Here is a 12650-nt window from a genome sequence, read left to right as displayed (position 1 = left end):
AAGAGAACATAAGGCCCCAGTTTGAAGAACTTCTCTTACTAGAACATATTTTTAAATAGCACTTCAAAGGTTTATTTGAAACTGAACAAAGTTCAAGAAACTCAAGAAAGCTATTGAAGCAATCACAAGGTTTCTACATCAATCACTACTTCTATAATTAAGCTTTTAAAAAATGGCCAACATTCTCAAATTTGATTGTTTGCTCCTCTCCTGCAGCTAAAACTACAGTCTCATGTTAGATCAAGAAATTCATCAAAGTAAAGGGTCTTTCTCCAAAGAAACCAAATTCCCATAGAGAATTATCACTCTCTTTGTCTGTTCATAATTTTTACATAAAGTTTTAGCCTTAAAACATCTAACAGAAAACGTGCAAGACACCAAGGCAGCAGACTATTGATGCTTTTCTCATACCAATGCAAGTCTGAAGGTTACATCTGTTAACAGCTTAAAACAAATTAATATGCCACTTGATGTCAGTTAAGGAATTACAGGTTGAAGTTATCTGGAAATGAACTGTGACTAGAACACAATCACACTAGCTCTTCATGGAGATCTTGGGTTTGTGTTTCTAAAATGATTGCCCCTCATGTTATATGGGGGGAAAAATCTTTTAAACTCAGAATACCAACAGTCTATACATAGAGGTATAACCTAATTAACCAATGAAGGGCTTTTAATTTAAAGGGAAAAAGTTGTTTAATAGCCTCATTAGTGCAGGAGAGGGCAGCTGACAGAAAATCCACCAATCATTCTCTCGCCAGGTGCTTAAAACAGCTTCACTCCCAGGCAAGCGACCCAATCCCCTCCCTTCCCCCTGAGAATGCAAGTGATTATCACCTCCTCCAGTGAAGGGAGGAGACACTGCCTAGTTTCTAAGCATCTGGAGAATGACTGATTCTGCCTGAGGGTCTGCCTAATGTTCTGTCCTGCATTAAAAAGGTCAGTGTTTTTAAATCACTGAGCAAAGAGACATTTCACCTGGGAGCCTAAAAAAATTGCTAAGCACATCTATAGAACTACAGCTCCCAAAGTGAAGTGGGGAACAAGATTCTTAACAGTGTTCTCCCTAGCTAGATTTAATGCTCTCCCCTCAAATGAGATGAAAGCTAGGTTCAACACTAAACAATCCAAAGCATGTCTTGTGGCTCAGGTTTCTTGGAGACAGTCCACCATATCTTACTAAACTGTGTCTGTTATTCTGACTTACAGAACCGTTATTTACTCGCTCTTCTTGTGTCAATTAATGGATCTGAAACTGATATTGTCAGACAGTTACTAACTGGCAGGAATGAGGTTGTATCAATCAACATGGCTAAATTCCTTTATTATATTTATATAAGAATTGTCCCCAGAAGCTGAGCTTCTGGGGACAATTCTTATGCACGATGTGGATAATTTCTCAGACTAATATTTGGGTTTCATTGTCTGTCTATGCCAATAAAGGTTTTGATTTGATTTGAATGAGTTCCCAGAATTGTTTGGGATAGGTCAACTACAAACTAGTTTACATTTGTAACTGCAACATTATCCAGTGCCATCTAAGCTAAGTAACCTGCTACTTATTTAGGCTGCAATCCTTAAGATACGCATAGAATTGTGGTGACAGACAACAATATAGGTATTGATAACGCCTAACACCTATGACAATGACCTATGCCAGTTACAATACACAAAGGCATCCTACAGAAAAATCAGGGGTGCCCTATATCCCACAGATACCTGAATTCAAGGATATGAGGGACGCCCCCTGCCCTCCGGAGGCAAAAGGAGCATAGCTCCCCATCTCCAGAGGCTCTTCTAAGCCATGCAGAGGCTGCATGTGTCTGCCCATGGCCTCTGTGGGGCTTAGAATGGTCATTTAGGCCAAACAAAGTCACTTCCGGTTTTCCAGCAAAACCCTAAGTGACATTTTTGGGCTTTTAAAAGAGCCTCCAGAGGTGAGGGGAGCACAGCTCTCCTTGCCTCCTGAGGGTGCGTGGGGGGCACATCCATGGATATGGAATCCATGGATACTGGGGCTCCTGTATATTGACTTAAGTGACCTTCCCTAATGATTTAAACTAAGTTTGCAATTTTCTAATTAATTTAGTTACCAAAGGAGTATGCATACTCAATGGTTTCTTCAACAATTAAAACCTTTTAATGTTTAATTAAAACAATTAAAACCTTTACCAAAGTAAACAGAACCTTCGTGTTACCTATGAATTGAACTCAAAAGCCCCTGGTCAGACTTTGCATTACAATACAGTATGCATATCTAATAGTCAGCACACAATTTGTGAGCATGAATTTCCATTCATTTCTATTAGGCATGTAGGGGCACCAAGCAAAATATCTGCTTGAAAGTTAAGGGTCAAACTATACAACAGCCATGCAAATATTTCTTTTAAATGTAATACTGTACATACATTTTTAGATTGTGAGCCCTTTTGGGACAGGGAGCCATTAGTTATTTGACTTTTCTCTGTAAACCACTTTGTGAACTTTTAGTTGAAAAGCAGTATATAAATATTGTTATCATCATCAATCATCATGATTATTAATACACCACTATGGAACTGCAAATCTACCTGGAATGACAAAGAGGGTGTTCAGCCCTTCTTTAACCCATTTCTGCCCAGCCCACAGGCATGCAGATTTGATCCCTGTTGTATATATGCAACATTGGGCAGAAATGGCTTAAAACTGGAAGATAGCCTACAAGGAAAAGTTTAAGGCCTTCCCCACAATGGATACAAAACCTAACACAGCTCTGTTAAAAAAATAAAAATAAACCCACAACCAAGTACAACAATCTGGCTCAATCATGTTTTTCACAGCTTTCCATCTAATGCAGGGGTGTCCAAACATTTTGACAGGAGGACCACATCATCTCTCTGACACTGTGTCGGGGGGCCAGGACAAAAAAGAATTAATTTACATTTAAATTTGAATAAATTTACAAAAATGAATTTATTAGAGATGGAACCTATATGAATGAATGAAGGTCTTGCAGTAGCTCAAAGCTTATAAAACGCCTTGCACAAAGCAATGCTGACCTTTCCTTCGCTGCTGCTACTGCATCATAGATATGAAACAGCAAATAGTGGAGGAAACCCTTGTCCCACAGTTCACGCAAGTGGTTGAACAGTCACCCTCACATTTGAGAGCAGTTGTGTTGGGCTAGTATGGACTCCAGCAAGTCTCCAGAGGCTCACTGGAGACTGGGGGTTCCCCAAGGGCCACAAGTGGCCCCAGGGCCGGGGTTTGGGCACCCCTGATCTAGTGTAATGGTTCAGGAGTTGGACTCAGACCTGGAAGATCCAGGTTTATGTCCCTGCTCACCCACAGAGCTCCCTGGGTGAACTTGGGCAGGTCACTATCTATCAACCTCACCTACCTTGTGGGGTTGATGTAACAACAGAAGGAGGGGAGGAACTATCTATACCACCTTGAGCTTCTTGGAGGAAGGGTGGCATTAAAATGTGATAAATGTCCAGTACTTTCAGTCATAGGGGCTGGTACTTACTGGATGGTGTTTCTCCTTAAGATAAAAATAGATGTTCACACTTTATGGACACAAGAGCAAATATTCATAATCGCACAATGATAACTTTTGTCTTATTTATAATACTGGATTTCAAATCAATTTTTTTGCTCCAATTCATTCTTTGGCATAGAAAAGCAAGTTTTAAAGTGCTAGATTCTGTGGTTCTCATTAACCACAAGCTACAGTGTCTGGTGTACACTTCTACAAGTTTGCTCACCATGATTGCTTTGATGAGTTAACCGGCAAATACAATCTGGCAAATATGAGGAGCCAAAGTCTTTCTCCCAGCCTTGAAACTGTGGAGAGGTAGGCACCAATAATCCTGACAGTTGCATAGTAATTCTTGTCCTTCCCAGAAGGCTGAGAGTTGTCAAACCACCATGTGTTCCAAGTGCTAAAGGTGTCTTGGTCAGAGGGCCAAACTGACAAATCCCCTCCTTCACACCCTTTGACACTTGGCATAGAAAAGGGAGGCAGAGGATCCTCAGCTGCCACTTGATCAGGACAGCCCGGGTATCTCAACAAGCATCAGTCAAACAGGCATGTTTTGCATCTTTCTTTCCTGCTCTTTTTACTTGAAGTGCCCATGAAACCAAATGTTTGCTTTATTCACCAATCAGAAGTGTCATTTAGACTTCTTTTACGTTGAACCAAAGCTCTACAAACACTTAAGATATAAAAATGGAGTGGCATTAACATTGCAGGTACCGGAAAGGATGGTACAGGGCTTAATTATGGGGCCACGGATCATCCTATTCTGCAAAAGCAACAAAAAGTGTTGTAACACATTCAAAACAAACTGATGTATTTCAATGTAAGTTTTCTATGATGAATATGCCACTTCCTCAGATGAATGAAGTGAATCCTCGAGATGAATATAGTGTGTGCATGTATACATACACACAGGTGTATGGAAAAAGGAAAAAAAAGTCCAAAGGGTGGAATCAAAGGGCTTACAGAATGCAAGTAGTACAGTAAATGATCATTATGCCAAGTACAGCCACAATAGCAGCAGATAGAGCAGTTCTCTTTGCTGCTGTCATCCTCAGGATCCCCCCAGATTAAAAACAGAATGCTTCCTTCCTCAACCCCAAATCAATTCAGCAGGGCCACAGAATGCGATACTTACCTACTGCACCTTCCCCAATAGGCTACACACACATACAATCCTCATGTCTGTGCCCTACTATATTACACCCACCTGAGGGTTTCATAAATCCAGATTTGTACTACAAACAGAAGCCACTCCCAAATGTATTTCAGAATACATTACTGATGCCCATTACTCCAGTCCCTTCCAATTCAAAACAATTATGTCTGTTCAGGCATGACACCCAGTTATAGCTTGTCCCAATACGGTCCAACAATAATGTAGATGTCAGCTGCCACAGAACTGTACTCTTCTGCAACAAACACTCCCTATGGTTGACAGAATTACTAGCCCACCCAAAATGCCAACAAATTTTGGCTTAGCAGTCAGCCATTACTTATAATCACTACCATTCCATGATCAAGTCTATGGCACAACAAGAAGGGGGGAGAGGTCTTCTCTGATTGCACATTGGTCTTCTGTGGGTTTTGCTATCTCAGTTGCTGCTGTGGTCTTCTACAAATGTAGAGCATGACACCTTCGTTCTCCCAAGTTCTTGACAATCCATAGAGAAAAAAGGTGACGGGAAGGCAAAAGCGTGTTTCAGACTTTGTATCTTCCCCATCCCACTTCATCCAAGTCCTCTGCACTTCAACAATGAGACCAATTAAGTTCTTCATTCAGAATAAAGGAAACTTGCTGCCCTAATGTATTATGGTCACATCCTGAAGACAGAATTCTATAAATCAATCTGCCTACTAACAAGTCTACATGACTAACAAAGAAACCCCTCACACTGCAGGAGGCACAGTAGTACGGCAGCAGTAGCATAATCTATAAGAGTGAGATACTATCTCCTACAATAGAGGGGCTGGTGGGAGCCACAAGCTACAACTGATTAGTAACCCAACATGTGTAAACCATGTCTGCACTATTGCTAGAACCAGGTTATCAAATTTGGAAGAAAGCACTCAAGTTAAATTAAAAACCTCACATAAAACTTGAAAAAAATGTAATCCAAGTCTTATGATATCTTAAAACTAAGACTTACGATGGCTGTTGTGTCACAGGACACACTTTTCTGCTGCAACAAACGTAGCGTGGCCCACTGACCCTACAGGGCCATGGTTCCCCATCAGGGTTACAATCCTATACACTGTATAGGGCAGCAGGTTTTTCATGAAGATTCCTCAGCTCCCCTGGCTGGTTTCTGCAGCTCCATAGGGAGCCATGGTTCACAGTTTGGAAACCACTGGTTTAAACTTTACTGAAAATCTTTTACAATTTCATAGAAAGTTGTTTTCTAGAAAAACTGAATTGAATAAGAAGAGATTTAAGAAAATCCATGCAGTAGACCACTGAGCATTCTGGCAATTCAACAGGAGTAATTTACACTACGTAATCGGGATTCTTTAGAGCTCTTGGTAGACAGCTAACCTACAACCTCTGAAGCAGTCTGGCTTGTAATGGAAACATGAAGATGATAGAGCCATGAGATCTGAAGATTATTTAGCCATTAAGAATTCACTCATTAGACAGACCTCTTCAGATTTTCTGCTACATAGGTTGTTTCCGTCTTGGTTATCTTAAAGTATCCAGTGATCTTTAGAAGAAATTTCAGACACTGTAACAATATGGTATCACATTATCTCCATTTCATACATTTAACATTTATATTCACAAAACAGCACAATACAGAATTTGGGATAACATTATTAGATGAACAGTGGAATATGTATCTAACCCTTCAATCAAGTAACCCCATTAGCACTCATGGTTCACCATGTTAGTTTTAGCTCTTACTTGCATGTCTAAGTGCAAATGCACTTAAGACTCAACAGAGAATACAGTCATATTCAAGTGAGTAATCCACAACTAAATTCTTAGTTCCACACACAAACCAGTTTACATATTTTCATTAAAGGCAGCTGTGGTTGGCTTGTTTGTTTAACTTGCATTTTCACTGTGTTTATGCAAAACTGACTTCACCTTCTGCAGGTAAATTCTGGTCAATTTTGTTCTTGCAATGGCCTCTGCCTAAAACAACCAATCTGAATCTACCCATTCACTAAAGTAGATTAGAATTCCACATTAACCCTTAAACAGCCTCTACAACTACTTTATCATACTCAGAATACAGGTTAGTTCAATTCAATTCAATTCAACATGCACCTGGAGAAACAGTTTTACTAATCCCCAATCACTTATTTCAGTGGTATTCAAACTGGGGCATCATGACGCCCCAGCCTGTGGGTCCTGACCTCTGCCCCCTGAAGGGGCAGGGGCAGCCAGGAGACGGGGAAGGTAGCGGCACTCCTTCCAAACTCAGAGAGTTTGAAAACCGCAGATTTATTTGATCATGAAGAAGGGGCCCAAAACTAGGATTCTTTTTACAATAAACTGTCCATGGAGAAATTACTTGGGAGATCAGTAATAAGATCACAGTCTCTAAGTCTGTTTTGTAAGAAGCTCCCACATGGATCACAATCAAGATACTGATGGTCATTTCTCCCTCTACAAATGCTGCTGAAGCCACCACCCATCATTCCCCAGCTATTATTTGCCCTTCAAGGGATAAGGTGATGGGTACTGTAGTTCTATAGTTGGGAAAATAGTTGGGGAGTGGAGGAAAAAGAGATTTAAACTGGGAAAACGGCACCGGAAAATGGTTTTTTAAAAGCCCTCTTACAGAGCTGCAATCCCAACCCAACTGTGGGCCATGGCTATTTTGAAAAGAAATGGAATGAGACAGAACATCCAACCCAGGATCCCCAACTTTTCGTCTAGTCTGAACCTAAGAGAAAACATTACCTTCATTATGTCATCATCACTTTCCCAGAAATTTACAAATTGCATGTGATCGCAGCTTTAAAGTTAGGTGAAATTATACCTACAGATGGGTTAAAACGGGCTCAGGATATTCATACTTCTATATAAAATCAGAGTGCCTGGAGCATTTTATAACTAAGTTTTTAGGATGTTTTTAAAGTCATAAATGAAAACTTCTCCCACATCTGTAATCAAGAGTTAAAAAACTACACTGGATAGAAGGTACAGGACCCAATCCTATCCAATTTTCCAGTGCCACTGCAGCTGTGCCAATGGGGCATGCATTGCATCTTGTGGTGGGGCAGTAGTAACTGAAGCCTCTTTAAGGTATGGGAACATTTGTTCCCTTACCTTCAGGCTGCAGTGCGGCTGCACCAGTGCTGTAAAATTGGATAGGACTGGGCCCACAGTCATTTTAAAAATGACCTTTGCCTCTCTCGTATTATCAGCATTAACAAAGCTAGTAGAAGAAGCCTAGTTTCAAGTGAAAAACACCTTCAGTTCCTATTGCATAAAATGACCATTCTGCCATAGGGTACATACATTACATACCTGAATAGAAAAAAGAAAGTTATATAGCTACAACAACTTTGTGATCATCTAATAGAAGCACTCACCATACAAAACTAATGACAGTTTCTCAAGTGAGAACTTTTAAATCTGGAATACATCACAAGAGTTTGGGACTTGTTTGAAATGAAAGATTAAAAAACAAACATGTGGTAAAGGGCAGAAAAGAGCAATTTTAAAGAGAGATTGTTCACACTAGCCAATGTATTTTTTTATTCTTCTTACAGAGCTGAGAGATACAAAAACCAATTTGTATGAAGGCATAAACCACTTATGAAGGCAGAGTTAAACTCAAAACCAGATGACAGCATCAGAAAGATAGCTGCACCCTACTCAAGGTGCCTCTCGGGATATGGATAAATATTTTTAAAATCCAGATGGCTCAACTGGTTCAAGGGAAAGAGCGAAAGCAATCAATCACCAGTCAACCTGAGGGAGAAAGGTTTCCTGATTCAAAACTCACTGAGCACAAAAGCAGAATTACATCATATTAAAGCATGAAAACCTGAGCAATCCATTCATTGCACATCAAGAAATTGTCATGGTCTTTAATAGCAGATTATGCTGTGCTGTGGAAAGTTTTAATTCTGAATTTACTTCCACCTAATCCTCAATTTCCATTTAACCCATTATTGTTCTCAACAGAACTTTACCAGTATGGGGAAAGTTACAGAACTTTCAGGTAGCCTACATAATTTCTATATCATTGTTACAAAAAATATTAAGAGAACAAGGGGCTCCCACCCTTAACAAAAGATTCAAAATAAGCAATTAATGGCGTTCTGCTAGTAGAACAATTTCAACCCAAATTGATAAACACTGTTGCTTTGTAACTATTGTGCCATTTTACTGATACTAAATCATTTAAAATCAAAACTCTTTTCCAAAGACGTACAATCAACAACTATAACAAGAGGAAATTAAATTTTTTCTTCATTTCTTAATGCAGCTACCTTAAAAATATGTTGTTATTTTTTTTCTACTCAGTTTTTTGAAATATCAATTCAATTTTTATATTTTTCTCTTTACTTCCCTGCGTAAATTTAAAAGGATCAGTTAAGAACCTTGTTTGTAAGGGGCAGGTAGTCTAAAAGACCCTCTAAAGTCCAGAGACTTTAAAAGACCCTCTTAAATGTAAAGTCGTTGCTGAAGACCAGACAGGAAGTTCAAAGGATCTTAAAGGTGTTTGGTTCGCAGATCAGAAATTGAGAAGGGGGGGAAATCTACTGCTGCTTTTAAAATAAGACATAGCTTTGAACCTGAAGCCAAGGGAGAAGGCGCAAGCGTATGTATGAGGAATCAGAAGTAAGTCCCATTATAGCCAATGGGACTTACTCACAGGAAAGTGTGGATAGAGCCCAGTCCTATGTAGGTCTACACAGAAGTAAGTCACATTATAGCCAATGGTGCTTACTAGCAAGAAACTGTGGACAGGATGGCAGCTTTGGGGGCTAAATCCTATGCATGACTACTCAAAAGTAAGTCCTATTATAGTCAATGGGACTTACTCACAGGAAACTGTGGACAGGATTGCAGCCTAAGAGCCCAATCCTAGGAAGGCCTACTCAGAAATAAGTCCCATTAGAGTCAGTGGGGCTTACTCCCAGGAAAGTGTGGCCAGGATGGCAGCCTGAGCCCAAACCCAGGCAGGCCTACTCAGAAATAAGGCCCATTCTAGTTAATGGGCCTTACTCGCAGGAAAGTTCAGGCAGGGCTGTAGCCCTCGACCTTCCAGGCTCCCACCCGTCCTAGAACAGACCCAAACAGGAACCACACGAGTACCTCTGGAAAGCCCTGGGAAGGAGCGCCTGCCTGTCTGCTGTGCTGCTCGCGCAGCTTTGGCCGGCGGAAGGGAGGAGGAGGGCCTAACTGCAGGGAGACAAAAAGCCACCGGGGGCCTTCGCCCGAGCCGCGGGGGAAGCGGGTCACAGGCCGCTGCGACACAGAACGAGGAGAGGGGAGGGGGGCCGGCCGGCAAGCCGGCCGCGCGCGCACAGCCCAGGGCGCACAACGACCCGGCGACTAGGCCGCTGTGGGGAGGGGGAGCGCTGAGGCGCCCCTCGCTCGCCCTCGAAGTGGCCCCGGGAACGAGCCTCGCGAAGGGGGGAGAAGGAACCGCCCCCGCGCCAGCGCTTCTCCCCCCGGCCCCCCTCAGAGGGACGAGCCCGCTCAGCCGCGCTCCCCGAGGCAGCGGCAGGACAGCGCCGCTCCACCCAAGCCGCCGAGGGGGCGGCGGAACGACCAGGCGGCCCTACCTCCGCGAGTGCGCTGCCCCCCGACGGCCCCCCACCCGCTCAGGCGGGAAAGCTGCTACTCGGCACCATCACCAACTCTTCAAGATGGCGGACATAGCAGCTCCCCGGAGCCCTCCTCCGTCCCCCTCCTCCCCGGCCCTGCCAATCAACCCTTCAGGGATCACACCTTTCCTCGTTAATCGCTGCTCCTATTGGACAGTGGCAACAGCCTCCGTTTTCTATTGGCTGTGCGAGGCGTCAATCACTGGCCGCGCATCTTCCCATTGGCACGTAAAGGGATAAAGGCCGGGGTCACGGCTTCGTTTCACCGAATCGGCGTATCCGAAGGCGCGCCTCGAGCTGCCCACCCTCACGCCTTAGCAACAATGTGACGTCACTTTGAGAGGCGTTCGCGCTGTCCAACCGAAACGCCCGTTCGCGTTTAAAAATAAACCAATGACAGCCAATCGCTTCCTGGTAAGGCTTAGACCAATCGGAATGAACAAGGGGCGGGGCTGAAAGTTCCCCATAGCCTCCTATTGGCCAGCGCGAGGGGAAACTCGCCTCCATCGTGACACCCATAAGACCAAACTGCCTAACAACAGTTTTTGAACAGGGGTGGGAAGAGCTTTCCCTGAGGAGGAGGAGTAGATGCTGGTCCGTGAAAGGAGCTCGCACCAGCAGGGGAATTAGCTCAAATGGTAGAGCGCTCGCTTAGCATGCGAGAGGTAGCGGGATCGATGCCCGCATTCTCCAGTGGTTTTTTTTTGTTCACACCTCTAAGTCATGTGCCTACAAGCAGCCTCAGCTGGACATTCTGGCTGCAGTTTGCATCTTCTCACCCACAGACACTGCTGTTCACCCAGCTGAATAGTGGCCGTTTCTTCCCCCCCCCCTCGAACCTCTGAATGAATAGAGCTGGTGGAACGAACAACTTACAGCCCAGTCCTAGCCTGGCGCATCACCAGCACATCACCACATAGTGTGATACAGTAACAGCCTATCCACCAGTGGTGCGCCACAGAGGAAGAACACACACCGACCCCATAGGCAGAGAGGGGAGGTCAGGGTGACACAATGTACACCAGTGTTTCTCACCCAGTGGTACAGCTACCCCCAGTGGTACTTGCGGGACCCCTGCTGCTTGGCAGCGAGACCAGGACACGACACAAACAGTGGGAGGGAAGCTCCAAGACATGCTTTTCCACACTCAAAAAAGCCCGCCTGTCCACCCTGAGCCTCTTGCTGGTGTTTATTGCGTCATATCTAAGAACATAAGAGCAGCCCTGCTGGATCAGGCCAAAGGCCCATCTGGTTCAGCTTACTGCACCTCACAGTGGCCCACCACATGCCCCAAGGAGCACACAGACAACGGACACAATCTGCGCCCCGGTGCCCTCCCTGCCTCTGGCAATCTGAGGTAGCCTACCTCTAAAACCAGGAGCTTGCACATACCTACCATGACCTGTAACCAGTGATGAACCTTTCCTCCAGAAATTTGCCCAATCCCCACTTAATGGCATCTAGGCAAGATTTGGCCTCCCAACCTAGAAGTAACTGGTAATGATGTTATCACCAGTGACTTCCTGTGGTGTTTCAAAAAGGTGGAACATCTGAAGTGGTACAGAGGAGGACCAAAGTTGAGAAACACTGACGTACACCATGTCCTAACCCCACTTCAGATGTTGGATGCTGCAACTCTGGAAAAACGCTACACTGATGATGGAGCAGTAGGCAAGAGTAACCCCAAAGGAAATAATGGAAAAGGGAAACATAGCAGGAAATTGCACTTCCTGCCACCACCACCACCCAGCCTCACCCTCTTTCCTACAATGGAGCATAGGATACATTTGGCAGCCAATTGCAGTACACTCACTCTGCTACAAAAGCCCCCTGCCAAGGAGACTGATGCTGAGGTGATCAGACATAGGGCATGGGGCTAGACCTCTCTGGTCTCGCAAAAGAGAAATTTGGTGAGAGGAACCGTGGTGAAACAGCATGCGACATACAAAGGGAGCTGTTGCCACAAACAACCACTTGTCCCCTCACAACCAGTACGGCAACATGTTTGGGTAACTTCTCAGAACTTGTATTGCAGGGACTCTGCCTCAGAAGGTCCACACACACACACACACACACACACACACACACACACACACACACACACCCAGCTGGCACTCGGCTTCACCATCATAAGGGATGCATCACAAGGGAAGCAAGCACAATACACCCCACACAGGTAAGCAAAGGGGGACACAAAGTTTTGTGCTGCAGTGTACTAATGTTGCATCTCTGCCTCATATCTACACACACACACACACACACACACACCGCTCCATTCTGGTCTTCAAGATTATCACATGTGGCTTTCCTATCATCTGTGTTGCCTAACCATCTT

General features: G+C 43.9%; 1 protein-coding gene and 1 non-coding gene across 5 annotated transcripts in view; one reads left to right on the top strand and one right to left on the bottom strand.

Annotated features, from left to right (window-relative positions):
• The window catches only part of PPP6R3 (protein phosphatase 6 regulatory subunit 3), an 89475-nt gene extending 79106 nt beyond the window's left edge, over nucleotides 1-10369 (bottom strand). For all 4 annotated transcript variants that reach the window (XM_066611142.1, XM_066611141.1, XM_066611143.1 and 1 more), the window contains exon 1: nucleotides 10274-10369. The gene's annotated coding sequence lies outside the window, so the exon portion shown is untranslated. The remainder of the gene's footprint in view (nucleotides 1-10273) is intronic.
• A 566-nt stretch (nucleotides 10370-10935) lies between these two features.
• On the top strand, nucleotides 10936-11008 carry TRNAA-AGC (transfer RNA alanine (anticodon AGC)). The gene has a single exon. It is a non-coding gene; the product is annotated as a tRNA-Ala (tRNA).
• The last annotated feature ends 1642 nt before the right edge of the window (nucleotides 11009-12650 follow it).

The sequence above is a fragment of the Tiliqua scincoides genome, chromosome 1, assembly GCF_035046505.1.
Source record: "Tiliqua scincoides isolate rTilSci1 chromosome 1, rTilSci1.hap2, whole genome shotgun sequence".
NCBI lineage: Eukaryota > Metazoa > Chordata > Lepidosauria > Squamata > Scincidae > Tiliqua > Tiliqua scincoides.
This window is presented reverse-complemented; position numbering and strand designations above follow the sequence as displayed.